Below are 25,923 nucleotides of genomic sequence, written 5' to 3'. Positions count from 1 at the left end.
TATAATAATAATAATAATAATAATGAAATTATAATATATATTATAATATAATAATGAAATATAAATATATATTATACTATATCATAATATATATTTATTTTACTATTATTATTTTATTTTATAATATAATATAATATATATTATATATTACAAATATATAATATGAATATTAATTATATTATAATTATAATATAATAAATAATAATTAATTTAATTTCTAATTTCATTTATGTTTAATTATACATTAACATAACGTTATATATTTATATAATATTCATATAATAATTGAAGTTCAAAGAAATGAAAGATTAAAAGGTGAACAAACATTAGAAATATAACGATGATCAACTTTTATCGATTAGATTTTCTAATTAATTTCTAAAATACTTGAAAAGAAAAAGATTTAGAAGAAAGTTTATAATACATGGATGTTTCTTCTTCTTTTTCTTCTTCTTCTTTGAACGAACGACCGGTTTACGATCCGTACAATGACCGTTCGTTCATGCAACCCGGACGTGATCATTTCCAAGTCCTTGAAAATCCCAACCAGTAGTTTCGCTTTAAACGAACATACGAACGAACGAACGAATGAACGAATTAAATCGTAGATTAAATCAAAATCGTGTATACGATGATATTTCAAATGTAAATACATTTGACCACCACTTTGGTTAATCGTCTTTATAAATTTATTTATTTTAAAAAGAAGATACGAATATTACGAAAGGAAAGGGTAATGTGTTAAGAGTAAAATCTTATTTAAATAAAATGATTAGAATTATTTAGTAAAAGCATCAGTATGATGACTTTTAAAACGTTACTTTATAATATCAAAGTTATCGCATTATGTTAGTTGCAAGCGTAAGACGTGCTGCACTGTTATTTCATACGAAAGGTGATCTATCCTACCGTGCAATATTCTAGCTTAATATTACCTTAACCAATGTGTATATGTTTATATTCACGTGTGTGTGTGAGTATATATGTATAATATATATATGGACAGGTATGTGCTTTGTAAATTTCGCAACATAGCATTAATAACCATTTTCACTTTAAATTTGATTTGCATTATTATTCCAAATATAAATATCTTTTTGATCCTATTTATAAACATATATATTACGGTGGGTCAAAAAAAATCAATTATTTTTTTTTTGCAAGTGCCACGAAAAAATGGGTTGCTAGACACCTTAACAAAATTCTCACCAAATATGAGTTCTTAATTTTAATAGAAAGATCCTCCGCATCGCAGTTTTTTATTTTTTGTTTTCAGTACAATAGATTAAAATTCATACTTCATTATTTATTGATTGTACAGAAAAATGTTCCAGACGAATTTTGTAGGAAATTTAATGCTCTATAAAAAAAGGTATCTTATACTTTTTTCGTAAACCTCACCATTTGAATGATATTGAAGATTTAAATTTGATGATTTTTAGACAAATTTCATTTTTGTTTATGAATTTTATAACTCGACAATAAATGACTATTATAAAATGCGTAATACAAATTTTTGTAGGAAATAAACTGCTCTATAAAAAAGGTGTCTTATGCTTTGGCGATTAAATTAAGCGTTCAAAAGATATTCATCATCAAACTTTCATGTGTACTGATTTTTGTCTCTGAATATCTTTTGAACGCTTAAAAAATTATCAAATTTAAATCTTCAATATCATTTAAATGATGAGGTTTACGGAAAAAGTATACGATACCTTTTTTGTAGAGCATTAAATTTCTTACAAAATTTGTCTGAAACATTTTTCTGTACAATCAATAAATAATGAGGTATAAATTTTAATCTATTGGACTGAAAAAAAAAATGAAAAACTGCGATGCGGAGGATCTTCCTATTAAAATGAAGAGCTCATATTTGGTGAGAATTGTTTTAAGGTGTCTAGCAACCCATTTTTTCGTGGCACTTGTAAAAAAAAAAATAATTGATTTTTTTGACCCACCCTAATATATATATTTCAATAAGATTACAAAGAAAATAAATTTCTTTGAAATTATAAATGAAATTATTTTTAAATTATTATCTTATTAATTCTTTTAGATTATATGTGTGAACGATAATATATTTTATACATTTAGTTTATATTACAAATTATAGAAATATACAACTTGATTTACCATTGAATCGTTTAATTCATAAACAAAATAAAATATATGTAATAAAAATAAAAAATAGAAATATTCTAAGTATCAATTAGTAAGAAACAGTTCTAATGAGCTAGAACGTATTTTCTATTGATGGTATATCATAGCATATAAACTTAGGATAATAGTAGTAGGAGAAAGCATTCGAAACAATCCCATTCCGAAGGAAATGCAATCCTCTAGAGAGAGATAGAAATAGAGAGAGAACATTCGTAGAACATTTGGAGGAAAAGGATAGAAGACAAAGATAGAAACTGATAGTACAAGATAGTGAGAAAGAGAAAGAGAGATAGGATAGTACGAATCGTAATCGATGAGCCGCGAGAATTCGCGTACGGCATTGAAATTCGTTGTGGTGTTAGTGGTAGTAGTAGTGTATTGTAGAAACGATCAAATCTAAATTCGACCTCTACACAAATCTAAAAAGAGAGAAAGAGAGAGAGAGAGAGAGGCTCCCTAAAACTATTTCAATGAAAGTAACAAAATCACCATGAGAAAAGACAATGACATACTAACGGTACAAAGATACTGATTGGATATAGGATAAAGATTGAAAACGTGATAAATTTATCAAACCCGAATAAAATGCATTTCCTTTCTGACATTCCTTGCAACTAAGAAGAGATAAGAAAAGACAAGAAAAGAAGTGGAATCAAATTGGAGTCAATAAACTGATAAACCCCAATAGTGGAAATATGCAAAAAAATAAAAAAAGTGAGAAGAATAAAGTGAAATATCGAAGAAGATGCCACACAATTCATTGACAGACTATTGCATACTATGCAAGTTTCTTTTCTATTCTTTCTTATTATCCTCCTGGTGAAATTTGATCTCTTTCTCTTTTTCCAACTATAAGCTCTTTTGTTTCTACCGATTAGGTATTATCGATCGACTTCAATTTGCATTGTTCTGCCTGTAGTAAAGCCAGAAGATTTAACGATTCCTCCCCCATACCCTCCAACCCCTACCTTCTTTACACCCGTTTCGTGTCCCATGAGAACCAAGGTGGGTACCTGCTTACGTTTCTACTTTTATGGATTCGTCAGAATCTCAAAAGATTTCAAGAAATTTAAATGAGATATTTTTTTTTATAAAATGTCGATTTAATTTAATTCTTAATTATTTAATGTATTTAATGAACATACAAAATAATACCACAATTATTATAGAATTGAGTCACATAAACTATATAAAATAAAGTTAGGTTATATGTCATAAGAAAAACTTAAAAAAATATATGTCGTGAATACATTAAATAATTGAATTGTAATACAGTGTCATCTATCGAAAATTTAGGATACCTAAAGATCAAGTAATCCCTAAATGAATTAAATCTTTAAATGAACAATAAAAAAATAACAAATAATCGTGATAAAAATTATTCTATATATTAAGTTGAACTAAAAACATATAAAATAACAAAAATTTCATTAAAATAAATTTCATTTGAGTAATTTCAAAGTTCATTTGAAACCAACAATGTTGCACTGAATTTTTATCCATGTGAGTTTATAATATATTGATTATCTTTAATATAATAATATAAATGAATGTGTACAGATAAATGATAAAATAATTGTTTAATAGAAACAACGATAATAGAAAACTAGAAAAACTACCAAGCAATGATAATTTTATACTAAACGATCATTATTCATTACATTGAAATGAACCTATATACATATTCTCTCTTTCAGTGTTTGTCTGTCAACGGTACCTTTTGTAACTCAAATAATCTGTCTGAAAGTTGGCCTTGGAAACGTTTAAACGTATAGATACATAGTAACTATGCTTGAAAATGATTCAGAAATGGTTTCTAAAGACCAGAGTTTCGGTTACGATATTTGACTATCATCCTACTGACCGATATAATTTTGTCGATCTTCTATTTATCTATCTATCTATCTTTCTCTATCATTTTATCCACATTTCGTTGTAGTAAAGAGAGTGAGACAGAGAGAGAGAGGATTTGGATATTCGTGCAGAACCTGATATCCGAATTATTACGTAGCCGTCGTTCAGTTAGCATTCAAAGAGCATCCCACGCTCGAATTAATAAACGTACGGAGTTATTTCATGCATGAGTATTCGCGCGGAAGGGTTCGATCAATGTTATTTGGGGTAGAAGTAATAAACATTCGATCACTGTGTGTGTATATGTACATTTCTCCTATCTATTTTGTCATATATTTTTCTTCTTCATTTTCTTTTTATATAGTCTTTTACCTTTTTTTTTTTTAATCAAATGAATATCATATATTTATATATTTCTTTTCATATTTGACTTATGTTTAGATTTAAAAAAAATATAAAATTTGTAGATGTTGTGTGTGTGTTAATTAGAATGATGAAATTGTTTAACACGTTCAATGTTAAGCCCTTTTTGTCTGAGTTTTTGTTTAAGTCATTTGATTTTTAATGCATTAAGTGTAGCCCACCGGTGGTACACGCGTAGAAGTACACCTGAAGATCGAATTGTTATATATATATATATAATGATAATACATTGTAATTAGTTAAATATGTTTTTTTTTTTTTTTTTTTTTTTTAATGAACTACTTGGGTTTGAGAAGAATTTTATGAAAGAAAGAAAGGAAGGAAGAATGAGATAGAGAATCTTTTAACTTCCTTTCTCCCTCTCTCTCTCTCTCTCTCTTTCTTTCTCATCAACCAAGCTTGAAACAACGTCGCACAAACATTCGCGATATTAACGGCCCGTGAGAACGAACCGGTTGGCTTAATGGCATCATCGTAGGAAACGCGTAGTTACGAACTTGCCTTGTCTCTCTCTTTCTCTCATATTTTTTTTTTTTTATTATTATTTTTGTCTCCGTCGGATCCTCGTTATCGTAGTAATTCATAATGGAAAAAAGTAACGGACGACGTTTGTCCGATGTATTATATATATATATGCCCTTCCGGAATACGACTAGGAGAAAATTTTCGTCTCGGTTGAACGAGTTTTCCTACATCTTCGATATGGGAAAATGAATCTAATCGTTTGACATAATCTCAATGGGATATTTTAATCGAAGAAGGAAGGACTGAAAGGAATAATTTGATCTCTTTTGAATTATGTGAACGTATATTTGAATTATAAATCGTTAAATGTGTGTTAGTGGTTGGATATTATTTTTATTTTATTAATAAATATATTTTTTTTAATATTAATTTCAAATATAAAATACTAACATCAATCTTTTCTTAAACGGAAGGATGTATAAACGCCATTTTTTCTGTAGAAGATAACCTAATTTGCACACTATCTTTTTTAGAATACAACACGAAGTAATTAAACTCAATTTTAATGTAATTTAATAGAAAAATATTACAAATATTCAAATAAATTGAAATAAAAATTAAACTTAAATATTAAAAAATCAAATTAAGCCAAAATATGACGTTGTTGTATAGATAAAAGTTAGGTTACGTTCAAATGTTAGGTGCACTCATCGAATTTCTATGACCAACAGATGGCACTGGACTTATTTGTATCTTTTTTTCTTTTTTTTAAATGAATTAATTATCTTATCAATAAATTAATATAATAAAAACATAACTGTATACGAATGCAACAAGGTTGTGTCAAAATTTCAATAATTTTCTTTTTATTTTCATTTTTTTATAAATAAATTTCATTGCTTCATTGATTTGTACAATTTCTCAATCATAAATCACATGAATAATTATTTATTAAAATTATTTAACATTCTAACAATTAATTATTTATCAATTAAATAAATAAAACATATGAAATGATATATTAATGTAAAAAATAAGATTTTACATTTGAAGTAATAAGATAATTTTTGTTTAAAAAAGAACAATCGTCTCGTAGACGCATATCATTTTATTTTCCAAACGAATAATGTATGTTTATGTATATGTGTGTTTATGTATTATCGGAATGAATATAAAATAAAGTAGGATATTGCATGTGTAATAGATAATGGAAATAAAGATAGGGAAAAGATTAGGGTTGTAGGTTTATACTATGGCTCATTTGTAACGATTCACTTTGACAGTTTTCAGTAAAGGGAATGGGAAGGTGGGTTTAGAGGGGGAAGACCCTTGCGTGAAGACTTTTGTTTATATACTATGAACAAAAGGTGTCGTGTTAAGCGTGACACGAGTGCATATACCGAACGCATAGAGAGTAGAAACAAACGAAGGATTAATCGTTGTCCCGTGACATCTTTGGTAGATGTTTTTGCGTGTTCCCCGATCATGGTTCTCGATAAGGATAACGGTTTCCTGCATAATCGTTCTGTCGTGTTATCGATCGTTCACGAAGTTGACTATTCCTATTTCTCGACAAACTTTTTAATGACCTAATCATTCACCTTTAATATTACGTTTCATATTTAACATTTTTAAATTGATTCCTTCAATTGTATCTTCAATTATTTTTTTAGATATTTATTTTCTTCCGATTGGTTCATTTTTTATTTTATTTTTGTAGGATTGCAAGTAATGTTGATAACATAAAATAATAATTATAATTATTTTTTTGTTCATATTTTAGTGTATATTAATTTTAATAACAATCCTATTTTAATGTATTAGATTATTTTTGGTTTTGTTTTTTTGTAAGATTGCAAATAATAATATTATTAATTTTTTTTTGATATTTTAGTTTATAATAATTTTAATAATAATTATCGTATTTTAATATATTTTTTTATTTGTATTTTATTTTATTTTATTTTTGTGGGATTGATAACAATTTACATAATTACAATAATATACATAGAATCTTGATAACAATTAGATAAATGTTATTATAATTATTAAAAAAAAAAATTTTTTTTAAATATTACATTAGCAAGATAAACAATTCAGATTGAAGTCTCGGACATTGAATCGGTATGCAGAATTTTCGTAAAGTTCAGAGGTTGAAAGGCATTTCCTGATTAACGCTAGTCTCGTCTCGTCTCTCGTCTGGCCCTTCGTCCCTTTCTCCTCGATCCTACTCTACGCGTTGGCGGTTGTTCGCAAACCGCAGAGAAAATAGAAAGAGATAGAATGTTGGATAGATAGATGAAGAGAGAGAAAGGGAAAGGGAAAGGGTACGAAGGTCGAGGTTCGCGTAAAGATCAGACTTGAAAAAGGTTGAGAAACTGGTAGGTTTCAAACTGCGAAAGCAAGGAAAAACCCTTTTTTCATTTAAAGATGGACAAGTCTCTCCATGCACTTTTGCAAATTGCACTGCCCCCTCCTTTCTTCCTCCACTTCGACAAGAGAACTCTTCTCTTTTCTTATTTTTAATTTCAAAATTTTATATTATTAATCACCTTTCTTTATTTTTTTATCACATATGCAGTTATTTTGTTTCTTTGAGTTTTTTTTTTATTTTATTTAAAAGATCACATTATTTTGTTGTTCACTATGATAGTATTTTATTTTTTGACTTTGTTTTTTTATGGTTAGAATTATTTATTTAACGGATAACATTTTTTCATTCACCATGATACTGTTTCTTTTATTGTTTTGTTTTCTTATGGTTAGAATTATTTATTACACGATTCCTTTAATAATAAAATTATTATTTTGTTGAATAAATCATTGGGTATACATATATTTATTTATTATTAATAAATTAATTAATAAAATATATTTCATTATTAATTGTCGAAATATTGAATAATAATTTTGATCTTATCGTGACCAGATAAAATTTGACAAAAATAATTTCAAGAGATATTACAATACGTACAACCAATTGTATTTCCATTTATTATTATTATTATCCTAATTCGTAAATAAAATTTTCCCTTACTCCAACCTCTTATAATGAAATAATTAAAAATATAATATATAAATATATTGTATATAATAAATAATAAATAATATTTCATTCATTCGAAAATCTATTAAATGTTTTATAAAATTCAACAAACATTAACAAACCATATTCATAATTTTCTAATCATTTTAATCGTACAATAGTAATAGTAATAATAATAATAATAATACTGTAGTAGTGTTTTTAAGAAATACGAATCTCCCCTTATTCTAAAGAATCGTTTTCTTAAAGAATTTTAAAACGTTCTTTAACGTCCATTTCCTTTGTAACAGCTACGCGTATTGCCTTCTTTCTTCCTTTCTTACCTTCTTTCTTTCTTTCTCACTTTTTTTTTTTTATCTTTTTCTTTCTTTATCGTATGGTCGCGCAGGTGCGGCCACAATACGGCGAGTACGAAGTGGCACCAGCAATCGTTCTCTCCAGACGGTATTCAAGATGTGCTGTGCAATGAACGTGGTCAGGATGCGGGGGTGGAACCTTACACTCATCTCTGTGTATATATATATATATATTTGTGTATGTGTGTCTGTGTGAAAGAGAGAGAGAGAGAGAGAGAGAGAGATTTAAACTCGTCAAACCAGATCGAATTATTAAACCCTTCTCACTGCAGACGACCTTTATTTCCCTATGAATGGGCATCGATTGAAATTCGCTCAAATTCCATTCTTCCTACAATTTGAGAACACATTTTGGTTGGTGGCACGTTTTCTCTACCCCCTTTGTCCCCCCACCCCACCCCACCCCACTAACACGTACCTTTTTACACGTCGATTTTATTTAACGGAACATTCTTTTGTGTTTGTTTTTTTTTTTTTATTTGTTTTGTTAATAATTAAAATATTATATAAGAGAAATGAATTAGAATTATTGAATTTGTTTAACGTGGTACTTTATTTATGATCTATTTCATTTTGTTTTACTTATTTGGTTTATTTATTTGATTTATTTCAATTAGTTGTACTATAATTATCTAAATTTATATTTTTTTTTGTAGTTAGAATTATTTGTGAAACGTATGTAAAGGGAAATATTTCTTTCATTGTTATCACATAGATCATTTAATTTTTATTTCAGGTTAGCACTGTTTTGAAGTACTAATTATATTTAATTATTATTATTAAAATTATTGTAATATTTTACAATGATTTATTTTAAATTTAATTATACTTCATTTATGATTTATTTCATTTTGGTATTTATTTATTTATTTGGTTGTATAATATTTATGTAAATTTGTATATTATTTTTTTTTTTTAAGATGGAATTATTTATGAAACACATGTAAAATGAAAAAAATTTATTTTATGGGTATCAAGTTGATTTTTGTAATTTTTCTTTTAAATAAAATGTTTTCACAAATATAAAAGTGCTAATTACATTCAATTATTATAATCCAACTTATCAATATATTTTACAATAATTTATTTTAGATTCAATTTTGTTTGTGTTGTTTTATTCATACAAATTTTTTCCATATATATTTATTATTAAAATATATATAAACCAGTGTACTTTGATAAATCCAGGTGTAATTTTAATCTATCACATTTTATATTCTCTTCTTTATCGTTTTTTGATATCACCAAGACAGATGAAAAGAAAAAAAAAACGTAGAAAAGTAGATATGCTCGATTAGAAGGGGTGTGGGTGTGGGGTGAAAAGTGAAAATCTGAAAAAGATTTGGTGACAGGATAAAAAAAAAAATAGGATGAGTAGGAAATAGGATGAGTTATCGAGAAGTCAAAAAAGATAAAGTGGAATTCACTATGAGAAGAATTTTGTAAGACGTTCATGAAATAAAAAAAAGATCTTTTTATCTTTTTAAACTTAAAATGTCATTTATCATAGTTATCTCTTAAAAGTAATTTGAACTTTGATGGTAGTTTAATTAACAATGAAAATTACTCATTTTTTTTCCCATCAATTTCTTTTTTCTTTTTTTTTTTTGCATATCAGTAGGACTGTCACAAGTAGGAAGAGTTGTCAAACCACGTGGGATGGAAAAAAAGTTTCGGATATTAAAAATGTCAGATTACGATTAGTTCATTTATTTTATCCAATAATTTCAATTGAAATGAAAAAAAAAATAGAAAATAGTGGAAGATTTTTGTTCTCTCCTTCTCTCTCTTTTTTCTGTTTATTTTTCTATTTTTTTTTTTTTACTCGTTGTTATTTAATTAATATAATTTGCAAAGTAAAAGAAAAGAAGAATGAAAGAAGAAATACTACGATTAAAGATGGTAGACATAGTCTCGTTGAAAATTCATTCCTTGCCAAGCTCCCAGAAAGGATTTTGGCAAACTCACCCACGTCTATATTCCTTGTGTCCCCTTACAAGCTTCTACCAACTTTTTAACCCTCTTTTACCCTCTTCGATGTCCCCAGCCAGAAAATGCGTTCTTTGATCTTCCCAAAAGGAAGGAAAGGTAGTAGTACTCTAAAAAAAAAAAAAAAAAAAAAAATAAGAAAAGAATATGCAAAAGAAATTCGATTTTGTCCGGTTTCTCAAAGTTCAGCATTATTGACCAAAAAAATTTATTCATTTCATTCTAAATTTATTCCAACAGTTCCCATTCAATTTTTTAAACGTACATATTTTATATTTTATTACTCCATAAAACAGTTTGTAAGAAAATTTCTAAACAAAAATTGATTGGAATAGGAAAGATTGTAAAATATTTTATGAATTTTGTTTGAAAAATTAATTTTTGTAATGAAAGGTGATAAACAATTTTATTGTAGTGCAAATTTTTTATATTTTATTTATTTTTTATTTAATATACCATCAATCGAGTGATTAGATTTCTATAAAATAATTGTTAAAAGAAATTAAATAAAACAAAATATAAAAATAACAAAAATTTCTAAAATATTAGCAAATGTATTTGAGGTTATGGTAGTTTGAATATTAAAAATCTAGCATTTGTAAGAAAAATTTGACTTTATCCGGTTCCTCAAAGTTCACATAAAAAAAAGAAATTTAAATTAAATATAATACAAAAATTACAAAAATTTCTAAAATATTAGCAAACGTATTTGAGGTTATGGTAGTTAGTAATATATAATAGGTTAGAATATTAAAAGTACAGCATATGTAAAAAATATTTTATTTTGTCCGGTTACTCAAAGTTCACAAAAAAAAGAAATTAAAATTTAATAAAATACAAAACTAACAAAACCTTCGAAAATATTAACAAATGTATTTGAGGTTATGGTAGTTAGAAATAAGTAAAAGGTTAGAAAATTAATTACAGTAAATGTCATTCTTATTTCCTTCCTTCCTTCCTTCCTTATTCCTTTCGTCCTATCGTTTGGTAGCTTAATTAAAGAGGAAAATTCAATTTCCCCTTGCTCGTGGTCGCGAGTTACTTGTTCCCCCTCCACCTCTTCTACAAGAAGCACCATGGAAACCATAGGACACTACCCTAGAGTAGAAAATCTCGATCGGAGAATACCGAGTGTTCGGATATCTCTTACGAAAGGGGAAATCCGATAAAGGGAAGCAAAACGATCCTTCCGTGCTTATGATAACATTGTTAGAAAGAGACAGAAAAAGAAGTTTTAAGAAAGAAAGAGAAAGATAGATAGAAAGAAAGAAAGAAAGAAAGAAAGATTTCTCTTTTATTATCTGGTTGAGAGAACGTAAACGTCGATTTCAGCCGATGAAAGTGGACACTCCATTTTGTCCTCAACCCCCCACTCTACTCTTTCTCTTCCCCCACCCTACAATCTCTTCCCCCACCTCATCCATCCTTTCCTACGAGCCATCTCGAAGATAAGAAAAAAAGAAGGACATCTGTTTTTGATGATCGATCGATCTTTTGCAACTTTTCTTATGTAGATATATATACCTTCCCTTACATAGATAATTTATCTTCCTTTTTAGACGTTTAGATGTATTATAAATCGTAAAAGTCATGCACTATCGTGTGTGTTAAAGGAAGATTTGAAAAATATCATGACAAAAAGAACTTACCATTGATTTTTTTTTTTTCCTACTTTCCTTACTCACACAACTCTTAGATTTATCTTATTTTTAATGTACTTTATTTTATTGTGTTTCCTTTTTTTTCTGTTAAATTTAGATATTTTTGTAGATACATCGTATTAAGTATAATTTATCTTCTTTAAAGGTAAATGTTTCGTAGATCATAAAAGTCATCATGCTCGTGTGCTACATACAATAATTTTTTAAATTATAATATTATATTATTTTTAAATTATAATAATAATTTAAAAAATTATATAATAACAATCTATAAAATCATTATTAGTATAAACAAAATTAAATGAATTTCGACTGCACAGTGTAGAAAAATAAAAATAGTTTTTAGAAAGTGAGTTATAATAAAATTATAATTAATCATCAGAAAAAATGAAACGAAATATGATCTATATACACATGTGATACACACATATACATATAGATATATCTCATTTATTGGGATCGGTGTCTTGAAAAATCGATTTGACGAGTAAAAGGAAGAACATGAAGGGTGAAAGTGGGTGGTGGTGGAGGAGTAGGAAGGGGTAGTAGTAGAATACACGATGTGTTTTTCCCGATGCGATGTTACGAAGGGGCTTACCTAACCGGCCGTGCAACTACCCCCATCGATCATCCCTCTACGGACTCGTACTCGTGTAATTTTTCACCGACGAAGATACATAGGCTTGTGCGGCCACTCGCTTTGTCGCGCACGCGATACGAGATCGCATCCAACTTGTAACAAATGCCCCAAGGTTGTGTGTTTTGTGTGTCATGTGTGTGTATATGTGTGTTCTTTCTGTACTCTTATGATTCGGGGAACAACTATACTTGATTGTTATTTTACTTGATTTTTTTTCAATAATCTAAACATTATGGTGTACAATCACCTTTCTACATGAATCGTTAAACCCTTTGATAACGTAATTTAATTTTTGTAACATATATGTTTAAAAATTTGTAGGATTAATAATTAAATTATTTACATATTTTTTTAATATTATTGTAGATTTATATTTAAATATTTTAAATATTATTGCAAGTTTTATTAGAATTGCATATAAGTGCAATAAGTTTGAAACAAACACTCGTATTTACTACAGTTAATTATCATTGAATACTTTTAGATAGATTCATTTATTTATTTAATTTTATATTTTAAATAACATATTATTAAACAAAAAATAAAGAACAGTAATAATATTAAAAAATATATTGAAGATAAACGATTTTATTCTAAGATTTATTCATACTTTTATTCGAATGATTGATAACAGTAGAAATAAATGGACAAATTAGATTAATTAATCAGATGCAATCTCTTATTCTCTCACTATGATTTATAACTTAGTTTATTTATTTATTTCTTATTACTTTTATTATTATTTAATTATTACAAATTACCAAGATCGTGCATACATGGTAGGGATCTATAAAAAAAATCACACACACCCACACACAGGAATACAACCGTGTTGTAATTTCTTAGAGAACTTACAGTTTGCAAACGAACAAACAAAAAATGTAAAATAATGAATCTAACGTTCAAATTTTCTTCTTTTTCTTGAATTTTTTCTAGAGTTAATGCAACACGCACAAGAAATAGTTTTGGTTGTATTAGTAGTAGTAGTTTTCCTACAGTGGCAGACGATAAACGTGGAAAAGCATCTTCAAACGTAGATCGGTCGACTCTATTAGCATAAATCGAGACCAGGGCCGTACAACGACTATAACAGCTGACTTTTACAACTACTTTTATTGCACTGACTTTATGCAAACGTTATACGCATTCCCCCTTCCCTCTCCTTCTCCACCTCCTACACCTCCTATTGTTCTCGTCGTACACTTTGTTTTTTTTTTTTTTTTTCTATTTAGTTTGTCCGTGTTGCTTTTGCAATTACCGTCGGGATTTATTCTAAAACGACAAGGCTAGTACAAAAATTGTCCTCAGTCAAAAGTTGCGCAATATAAAACCTTGAAACACAGGGATAGGAAAAGGGGTTAGTGAGAGAAAAGGTACTCGTAAAAAAAAGGGTGGGAAGGGATAACCATGTAACGTCATGGAATATATTTTGTGGCTCATCTTTTCAAGTTTATTTAATTTTTTTGAGGATGAAAGTGGAAGAGGAGTGGAGGAGTTATTTTTTATTTCATTTTTATTTATTTTTCTGATCTCTTTTCGCAACTCCCTCTTTTTTTTTTTTTAATCGTCTCTATCTATTTCTTTCTCTGTTCTTCGTAATCCTTTTTTTCGTTGACCGGAATCCATATCGATGCTTGGTGCACTCTCACTGTGCTCGTTTGCTTTAACCTTTGTTCTATGGGCTTTCCCATTTCGACGATGAAAGGATCAATCATCCCGACTCAATCGACTTTTCGAATGACCGATCTTCTACCCCTTTTTTTATATTTTTTATTTTTATTTATATATATTTCCTGCCGCATAAACACACACCTTCTTGTAATCCAATATATTATATTATGTATTACATATTTTATTATATATTATATTATTATTTAAGTATTATATAAATTTATTATATATTAAATAATATAATAAATAATAATGTTAATAAACAATTAGTATTTTATTTAAAATAAGTGTTGAGAGATTAAGTAAGGAAGAATATGAGTTGTAGTAAAAATTGGATAAAAAAGAAAATCAAAGATAAAATATAAAAGGATTGGTTACTTCTACATATTTCCATTGATTTTTATCCCCCACCTCGTGTTCACACCCTACCTTTTCTTAAATTTTCCCCTACTTCTTTTCACGTATTATTTCTCAATTTCTTTCCCCTTTTTTTTCTTTTTCTTTTTCTTTTTCTTTTTTTCTCACGACTCGTTTTACGCGAACGTTTTCATTTTCTATTATAGGATTTCTTTTTTCGCGAAGGGGGGAAACAAAATCCTAACTTGAGTGTGCGTAATAAAATTGCGTATTCGTTGGAAAACTAGTAGAGAAAAGATTGTAGAGAGAAAGAGAAAGACAGACAGAGAGAGAGAGAGAGAGAGAGGGAGCTCGTTGATTCTTTCACGCTCGATTTTGCATCAGACGATGGTATCGTTTGCAACGTTCCGATTCGGATTTGGATTCGTTATGCATTGCACGTCGTTGAAGACTTCGACAACGTACGCGTATTTTTTCTCTCTCTCTCTCTCTCTCTCTCTCTCTCTCTTTCTTTTTGCATTTTTTTTTTTTTTTTTACTTTATCACACGCTGCTCGTACGTGAAATTCTTGCACGTTCTAGGATTATAATCGTACAATTCGACGTATACTCGTATGCATTCTTAAATTTATACGTCAATTCAAATACCAATTTCTACTTACTCTGTCAAATCAGTTTTTTTTTTCTTTTATTTGACAATATCAAATTGCAATTCGTACATTTCAAATAATTTTGTTTTATTGTACCACATCATTTCTTCACTTCGAATTATGAACAATTGAAGTATTATAGTTAATAAGATTTGTTTTAATTATTTTGTTAAGTTAAAGTATGAAATAATTCATTGAATTTGATTTTATTTTGTCAGACACATTTGTTGATTTCATTAGACACATTTGTTTATTCGAAATAAATTTGTAGAATCAAAAATAAAAAATAAAAAATTCTCAAACGTGTAAATCATTTTTACTTTTACGTGAATTACGTTCATTATTTTGTTTTGTTCTATTTTGTTTGTTTTACAATTGGACAAGTATTACTCGTTTTCACGTGGGCTTATCAAAGTGAACGTATATATAAATATAGTTTAAAAAAAAAAAAAAAAGAGTGAGTTTAGAGGGTTTCCGATGTGAATAGTACTCATAAATCATAGCAATGCACAAATTCGTCAATGTTCTTCGGTAGAAAATTCCCTTTGATTGCGTCTGCTGTTAGGATTTCATGCGTAGATAAATTTCATTGGGAACAAATGTCTATCATATTGTATCTAAACAAAGAAACAAATAAAAAAAAAATAGAAATAAAATATGATAGAATATATTCCTATCTGCAATAGAATGTAATTTATTTTAAGCAAAATATTAACATTGTATTTTATATCATAAACAACAATTCGTTTTTCAAGATTACACATTCCTATTTTTTCTATGTCAAAATTTCAATAATAATCCCATTAAAAATTATGTTAAAGTATTCTCATTGTGTTTAAATTGAAAAAAAAAAAATTAAATTAATAAATTCAAGTTACTTATATACAAAAAAAGAACTTGACAGTAAACCTTTCAGTATCACCATAATAATTTAAAAACATGATATTAGCTAGACACTTACACACACACTTGAATAATTATGATTAGATGTATTAGACAGTTAAATAAAAAAAAATATAAGATTGTATTGTATGTAGATGAATATGATGGTGATTTGATGAAGGTGGTGGGGATATGTTTGGTGGTAGTGGGGTTTATTATTAGTAGTATAGTATAATAGTTGAAGGTTCGCACGGAACGGAGAATATTCAGAGATGGTCTACCTATAGATGGGGCTTTTGATGGTGGTTTGTAAACGATCCTAGTGTGTTAGGGTTAGGAGTAGTAAGCTAGATATCGTAGGCTAACTCTGGTGTCTCGAACCGATCAGATCAAGTAATAGTAGTAGTAGTAGTAGTAGTAGTATATCTATGTATGGGCTAGGACGATGAGGACGATGAGGACGAGGTCGTGGTTGTCCCAATAGGTAGATTTCGGCATCGATGGCATGCCACCGATCGCATATATGTTCCTGTATAGTAGGACTCTGGACTTCAACTCTACCCCAACCCCCAAACTGTGGACAAGCCTCCTGCTATTCCGACTATTCTAATATCTTATGCTCAGCTTAATGAACCACCGACCGATATTACACCCCTACTATCCCACCCCCATCGTCTGCTGCTCCTGCTGCTTTACTCTCTCTCTCTCTCTCTCTCTCTCTCTCTCTCTCGCACACACGATTAAACGTCCATAACGATTTGTTCCTAAACAACCACCCCTCTTCAAACATCCTCATTAACTTCCCTTTATTTCTCATCGATCTTTCAAGAAACTACAACCATTAACTTGTGTAATGAACAAGAATATTTATTCATAAAAATGAGAGACAAAAATAAATTGTCATGGTGTTCCATCACTCGTTCAAACAATATAAATAAATTCTATGTCATATTGTTGGTTTTCAATAAAATTCTAAATTAATTAACCAAACTTGATTATTTTTTATTTTGAGGTTATATAAGTCTCTAAGTTCTGTAAATTATCGATAGATGGTACTGTATTACAATTCAATTATTTCAATGTATTCACGTTACACATTTTTTCAGATTTAATTTAAAAGTAGTTTAGAATTATATTAAATTAATGTTTAATAACAAAGTAAAAGCACCCTAGTATAAGATTGTATTATGAGATTCTATATCGTTTTACCTTTTACGGGAATATTTTAGGAGTCAAAAAATAAGAAGAAGAAGAAGAAGAAGAAGATGAAGAAAAAGTATAAAAATTTTTAATCAACTGAGAATATAATATGAAAGATGAAAAATATTATACACATACACACATATAAGATCACGTTTTGAACAATGAAATACCTTGGGGCGTTCTTCATCGAATTTGAAATGGACCGGTTATGGGTATTCTTGTTACTACTTTCTTGCTGCTGTTCAACGATATCATAAAGAAAAAAAAAACACATACTAAAGTCGTAAAATAAGACGATATAGTTGGATTGGGTAGTAGCATAAAGACGTTGATAGAGGTAAAAATATATCAGCCGTAGTAAAAGCCTAAAGACGAGTGATTTACGTGGTGTCATCGTGTACTTTTTCTTTATGGTGATATCACACACATATACACATACACATGAGTCCAGGTTACACGTCTACTATCTCTTTCTATCTATCATAGATCTACTATGAAATTTATGGGTTCGGAACGTTGGAGAATTGGAGACTCCACCGATGACGTATGGGTTTACTGGTGCTCACCAGTTATGTCATTACCTTTGCTTATTTTTTTGCTTTTTTCAGTTCTCTTCTTATTCATGGTATGTACGTTCATATATGTAGAAAGACTATGGGGGTTTGGGTAGAACAACGAAACATGCTGGAACTCGTCGAAAATGCCAATACGTTTCCTGAATATATTTGTTGTTTTTATTTTTTCTTTTTTCTATTTCTATGTCTCTTTATCTTTCTCAATACGAGATGCATGGTGGACCGATACATCTATCCACGAAAAATATTCGAGATAGTAGTACCATTGGGATACGTAGATTCCTTTCTCTCTTTCAACTGTACACACGACACTCACCCAAAAAGAGGGTGAGTCCCCATACTACCATTTCTTCCCCCATAGAACATTCTTTTAATCACATTTGCATAATATTAAAATATTCTTTAATGAGGGTGCTTCCTCGGTGCAAGGAATTAACGACCATACTCTTGGGTATCGTCCAGTGTCTACAACCATGCCCATTCTTTCTTTTTTTTCTTTTGTTTATTATTTACATAAATAAATATATATATATATATTAGGTGGTTGGGAAAGTCGCTTCGTTTTTCTTTTGTAAAAATGAAGATAATTTTTGCTTCGAAGTTAAACCTAAACCTTTCAAGTTGTCATAAATAGTTGATTTTGATAAATGTAACCTCTCATCAATCTCATGTGTTATTATTTGTCGGTTTGCATCAATTAATGCCATTATTGCATTAGCAAAAAACGAAACGACTTTCCGAATCACTTAATATATTCATAATTAATTTCATTCCACTATATACATCTTCTACATTTGTAAAAATAATTCATCAAAATAATGAAATCAATCAATTAAATAAAATAAAATAAAATCAAACTCTGTAAACGATGTGAAGGTGAGGGAGAGAGGGAAGTGAAAGTTTATTAAATTTTACGAACTATAACCTGACGTTCAGTATGTCCACAATTTTGTGTGCAAGTTTAAAACGATAAAATATATAAACGTTTCACCTCTGTGATTTATCTGACCAGTCTTCACCTCCACCATCACCTCCGCCAGCTCTTCCATCTCCTTTTCTTCATCTTTATCGTTTTCCTCTCGGTTTTCTCCGAAACGTAAGACGAAGTAGAGATAGAAAACTAGCCAACCAAGCTAACTTAGCTACCAACCCAACCAACCAACGAACCAACCAACCTGTAAGATAGAAAGAATGAGTGAGAGTTCACTATAGCTCGCACGTTTACGCGCCAACGCTTCGCAGTTTGCTTGTTTAACTTGGATATGAGTTACGAGAAGAGTTCCAGACGTGAGTGGAAGGAGTGACGAGAGGGGGTTGGTTAGAGAGGAGATTTCAAAGGGTAGAAGAAGAAGAAAAAGAGGAAGAAAAAGGTGTGGGTGGTGATAGTAAAGGAATAAAAAAAAAAATAGAACTAAACTACTGAACTACGTTTGCCCTATCCCCACTCCTACTTCTACCCTGCTTCCCCCCACCCACCTCACTCTTTCGTTTGTGTTAGTTCTCTTCGTTTCACGATCAGACTTCATAACGTTTTTACTTCCTCTTTTATCTCTTTCTATCTTAACCATAAGCTACTACTAACCATCTTCTCTCTCTCGTATCTTAACCATGATCGACTGGTGTTATTACTTCGACACGAAAGAGAAACAAACAGTTCGACGACTTCTGGGATTTACGAAGTTCAACGAAGACCTTTCAATCTGTTTTACTCAAACTTCCTTTTCATCTTCTTCCTCCTTCCCTTCTCTTTCCTTCCCTTCCCTTCTCTAAAATGATTTCCTTTCTTTTTCTTGTTTTTTTTTTTGGAGTGTGAATCGTTAACCACCGTTATACACACGGTTAATATCCGTTTTCAAACGCCTTGACGAGATTTGTTTTTTTTTTCTTCTTCTTCTTCTTCTTTTTTTTTTTTTACGTGTAAATATTTTATAGAACGTTAAAACTAAGTTATCACGATTGTAACTAATCGTTCGAATATAAATCGTTTAAAAAAAGGGGTTTACGTACCAACTTTGGACGTACGTTTCTTTTTTTATTCACATAACTTTTCATTCTTTTCTCATAGCTTGGACTTTTAAGTCTCATAAAATCAAATAAGAAAATTATTTGGAAATTGTTTAATCTTATACTAACTTATACACACATATAGAAAACTAAAGTTTGAGTCATAAAATTAAATCACAAAATTATTTGCAAATTGTTTAAATTTTATTCTGACTTACACACACATTTATTAAACAAAAGTTTGAATCATTTTCAATTCACTTTCCCATAAGATGTTGAAACTAGGATTCATTTTAAAGGTTTCATTTTTAAGATTCATTTTTAAGATTCATTTTTCTTTTATTTTAGTTATTTTCTTTTTTTACTTTTGCTTCCCAGATTTTCCCAGTTTCTCTTTCTCTATTTGCCAGGGTTGCAGCCCCTCCCTTCTTTTAGGAATACCACCCACGTTCAAAGCGAGCTACTTCGGTGACGTTGACAGAGAGAAGCCAAGCAGCAAGCCACCGGCGTTTTCAATTAAACCCATAATTACGAATTCGATGGGTTTTCGGGGAACGGCCTGCAGCAGCACGTGCGTGCTCGCCAGGCTAATTAGAGCTTTGATATTTATGCGAGAGCGTTAACCGTTATGCGTATATATTCCTTTCGTTCAACTTAACACGCGTAAAAAAATTGTAAAAAAAAATTTTTTTAATTGAAAAAAAAAAATCTTTATATAGGAATTATTATTATTTTTTTTTTTTTTAAGACAAAAGTAACAGTTTTATATGATATGTTTTCCCTTATAACTCATAACCTAACAAATTTAGGTTTGTAAAATACATATGTAGAGACAAAAAGAAGAGTGGTGGGGGAAGGATTGTATTTTTTAATCAATTTATTTTTATTAAAAATATAAAAGACAGAAGTAATGTTTTATATGAAAATATTTTCCTTTATAACTCATAACCTAACAAATTTATGTTTGTACAATTTTACTTCCACTATTTTCCTACAGATGGCTAATAGAAAAATGGCGGGAACAAAGCTGAGATTGTAATTGTAATTTTATTTTTTAAATTTGTTCTCAAAAAGAAGAATAAAAATTATAATTTCTTGTATTTTCGTATTAGACGAATGATTGCACCTGATGAACGTTTTGCATTGTACATTTATTTGTTAGTTGATGTTTAATAATAATTAAAAAAATATATATTTTTGATAGATAAGCCATAATTGAGATAAATAATATGATGTAAGTGATATTTTTTGATCGAATACGATATTGAAAAATGGATAGATTGATTTTGAAAAGAGGAAATCTTCATGCTTTTGTCGATTCATTGAGATAAAAATTGTCACTCGAGAATGTCGAGATTCTCAATAGTTGGAGATATCGGAGAAACCTGTCATCGACAAAATGTCTTGATGCGAAAGGAAATTGAGTAGGGGGTAGATCGGTATCTTTACAGATTTCTTCTTACTGTCACTTATATCGTCATTACTAATTTTTTTTGTTTTTTTAAATAATTTATTTCAATTCTGTTCAACAACGCCTTTAAAGTTTTAATATTTAATCTTTCCTGTGTAATAAATTATAATATACATTAAAATACAAATAAATATAAATTCAAATAAATTAAATAGTAATATTATTAATATTATAAATAATTGATAAATACAAATTATTATTTTATTATTTTATTATTTATTCTTGTCTTCGTTTCTTATTTTATTATTTATGGTATATCTATATATATATTTGTTTATAAATTATTTCATGGAAATTTAAATTAAAATACAAATAAATAAATTATTAATATTAAAAATTAAATTATAAAATAACTTACAATTTATATTACTAATTACAATTTATATTAATAATATAAATAATAATATTAATAGAGTATTAAAAATTATATACTAAATTAAATGATATTATTAATATTATAAGTAATTGATAAATACAAATTATTATTTTATTATTTATGGTATATATATATATTTTTTTATTATATATTTATATATATATATTTGTAAATTATTTCATGGAAATTTAAATTAAAATACAAATAAATAAATTATTAATATTAAAAATTAAATTATAAAATAAATTATAATTTATATTACTATAATTACAATTTTTTTATTATAATAATATAAATAATAATATTAATAGAATATTTTAAAAATTATATAATAAATTAAATAATATTATTAATATTATAAATGATTGACAATTACAAATTATGCGTTCCTTATTTTATTATTTATATTATATTTATTTTTTTTATATTATTCAATTTTTATTTTTTTTTATTTTTTTTTTTTTTTTCAATTTTTGCATAAGCACGTCTCCAAATTTTTTGTTTTTCTTTTTTTCCTTTTTTTTTTTGGGAGAAAACGAAAAGTCTTGGTGCAATGATTCTGTGTCTTTTTCTTTTCGTTTGTGAGAAAAAAAGGAAAAGGGTGAGGTGGAGTAAACGGGGAAAAGGGGGAAACGAGGGAAAACTCCCGTGTATTTTTCCATAGAAATTATAATAGAATCTGAAACGGAATTCGTTACCTTTTTATATTTCGCTCTTCTGAAAATGGGGGAAAAAAATGGAATAGGAGTGGGAATTCACGCTTGAACGAATTGAAATTCTCCCCTTTTCTCCTCTCTCCTCACTCTCACTCACTCTCACTCACTCTCTCTCTCTCTCTCTCTCTCTCTCTCTCTCTCATTTTTTCGCACGTAATTAAATACGTCGTTATCTTTTTAATGAACTTTTCGCAAATATTTCTCTCATCTGGTGGATGCGTGCATTTTAATGGTTTTAGAATAAAAAAAGGAGAAAAAATACAATCTCCCACCCTTCGCTACTCCTTCCCCCTTCCTTCGTACAACCCCTCTCAAAATTATAGGCTATTATTTTTTATATTTCCTACACTATAAATTTGACTCTGGTGGATTTTCGAATTTGCGTACTTTTGATAGCAATAAACATGTCTATATGTGCATACGTGCATACATAAAATGTGCATGCATGCATATACACGCGTTTATATTAACGTTTAAGTCTATCCATTATCAAGATAAATATATACATGTATGTATATGTGTGTGTATCTTCAAAGTATCCGCTTAAGTATTCATTTGAGAACCGACTACGTCGTTCGTAGAGCTGATTCCATTTTTTTTTTTTTTTTAACTTTTTTTTTTATTCTGCTTTAGAAGAGAACTTCAAAACGAGGAGTATTAAAAAAAAAAAAATACACACAGTAGAAAGAGAGGGATAGAAAGCGTGCGATGAAAAAGGTAACGACATGTATAATTACGAAAAAAAAGAAGACAAAAATGAAAAAAAAAAAAAATCAAGAAAAATATAATAGAAAATTCACTGACACAGACTCATTAGATCTGGGCAAGGTAATGAACCACCACTACCACCACTTTTTACCCCTTATCTCATCCCCTGTCTGACACGGATGTATTTTAATACTATTTAAACATTTTGTCATGTTCTTTTCAAACCGAGTATAGTTTTTGTTTAATAAAAAAAAAAAAAAAAGGAAAAATGGAAGAGAAGTGGGAGGAAATAATTCCAGGTTTTTTGCGAATCATACTGAAGAATAAAAGAAACGTAACGCGGCGTATTGAATCAGACAATTAAGCTCTACACATATGTGTGTGTGTACGTGTGTCTCATTCGTACGTTTATAGAAAATTGAAATAGAGAATAAAATTAAAAATACAACAAAAGAAAAAAGGAAAAAAAATATTCTAGCGCTTTTCTGATTATTCTCAACTTTGAAAATACGTTTCATTTCATTTCGTTTCGTTTTCATTTTTTTGTTTCGTCCCGCGCTTCGACGAATTCGCGAATTGCGACGAGCATCGTTTTTAGAAGGTGCACAGAGGTAACTGGGAAGGGGAATGGAAGAGGAGTGGAGAGGGAAAAGAGGCCTGCGGGAAATAAATCAACAAATAACAAAATATATATATAAAATAGTATTGGGATGAGAATGGTTGAGGATTTAGTGATAAAATATCTTTTGGTCGTGCTTGAAATAATAGTATCGTATAAAATACTATTTTTAGATAATTACGAAGTGATCTATTATCTTTTTTTTTCTTTTTGTTATTTTTGGTTTTTGTATTCTCTGTGTCAAATAGACGATTAAAAAATAAAATATATATATATACATACATATGCATTTCGAAATATATATGTATGTCATTGCTATTAAAATAAAATAAAAATATATATTAAATAAAAAATAAAATAGATATATAATATATAGATATATTATTTTATGTAGTTATATAGTTATATAGTTATATATAGATATATTAATTTTATATTATTATTTTACATTTTATATATATATATCTCTATTATATTATTAAAAATTGAATTTTAATTATATATAAATATAATAATTTACTTTTATAAATTTATTTATAATATATATATTAAAAAAATAATATATATATGCATTTTAAAATACATATATATAATATGTTATTTGGTTAAATAAAATAAAAATATATATTAAATAAAAAATAAAAAATAAAATATATATATTATATATTTGTCATTCTATTAAATTAAAATAAATAAAAAATATGAGATAAATATTTACAAAATCTATATAAAATAATATATTATAATATGCTATGAAAGTTTTATGTTGAAAACTTAAAAGGGGGAAATGACTAGGTGAAGGAGAGTTTTTATGGGGTGATTGGTGTAAAGAAAAAAAAAATAATAAAAAAAGAATGTAAGGAAGGAATGAAGGAAGAAGACTCACTCACTCACAGCATCTGGTAGCAGCATGTGATACACGAGAAGTTAGACTAAAGTATTATACTAGTTGAACAGAGAGAATGAGAGAGAGAGAGAGAGAGAGAGAGAGAGGAAGAGAGAGAGAAGTACGGAAATAAGCCTATGGCATTTTCATGGCATTTTCATGGCTCGTGCTTGAAACGTGCTACTACTCGTAGCCAAGTCAGCCTTTCTAGGGTTACGAAAACATTGGCTTCACCGGATATTAAACGACTTCTTCGTTCGTGACTAGCCACGCGAATTTATAAAACGAGATAGAAAGAGACAGAAAATTTGTCTGAGTGAGAAAGTGAGGGAGGAGTGAGAGGGGGAAAGAAAAAAAATACGTAAAACAAAGAGAAGAGTATACAGGAAGACCTTAATCGTGCTCTCGTTAACGGCTCGACGATTACGACGAAACGATCATCTGTGTAGTTTTATCTTTTATTTTTTATCTTTTTATCTTTTATCCTTTTTTTTTTGTCAACTCAAACAAATCTATTCATCATAATTTTCTTTCTTCTTTATTATTCGTCTAAATTGGAACGTACTTATATTATCCGTTCTTTTATTTTTCATTTAAACTGTATTTTATGTTTTTAGTATTTTATATATTTTTTTCCATAAGATTTGACAGAAAGGTAAAAGAAAAAACCCACCCAAAAAAAAAAACATAAAAAAGTAAAGAAAAGAGCAATTGAACCAAAAAAACAAAATGGAGATTAGTATAAAAGGGGATTGTTTGTTGTAAGAATTATTTGAAACAATTGAAACGTTTATAACAAAAATTATGACAAGTCGATGAATACATTTTTTTATATAATAATTCTTTTTTTATTTTATATTTTTTATTGTTAATTTAAGAATTTATTATTTAGAGATTATCTAGGTCTCTTGGTTCTGTAAATTTTCGATAGGTGGCACGGTATTACAACTCAATTATTTGACTATATTCACGGCATACTTTTTTCAGGTTTTTTTATTACATTACTTTACTTTTGATTTTTTTTTAGTATTATTATTTTATGTATTTCCGTAAATTATTAGTGAATATTAATTTGACTGCGTTAAATAGTTTAAAATTATATTAAATCAACATTTTACAACAAATATATATATATATATATATATATAATACCATAAAATCAAAGAAGGAATAAATATTAGTAAACTACGAATTTCAGATGATATTTTAACT

At 28.2% G+C, this 25,923-nt stretch overlaps 1 protein-coding gene across 1 annotated transcript in view; it reads left to right on the top strand.

Moving 5' to 3' along the window:
• ed (hemicentin protein echinoid) overlaps nt 1–25,923 on the top strand; it is a 198,573-nt gene that overhangs the window by 91,720 nt on the left and 80,930 nt on the right. The window lies entirely within an intron of this gene.

This window comes from Polistes dominula, unplaced genomic scaffold, assembly GCF_049000335.1.
Source record: "Polistes dominula isolate Pdom_NZ unplaced genomic scaffold, Pdom_raw_medaka contig_32, whole genome shotgun sequence".
In the NCBI taxonomy this organism is placed as follows: Eukaryota; Metazoa; Arthropoda; class Insecta; order Hymenoptera; family Vespidae; genus Polistes; species Polistes dominula.
Note: the sequence above shows the minus strand (reverse complement) of the source record. Positions and strands in the feature narration are given on the sequence as shown.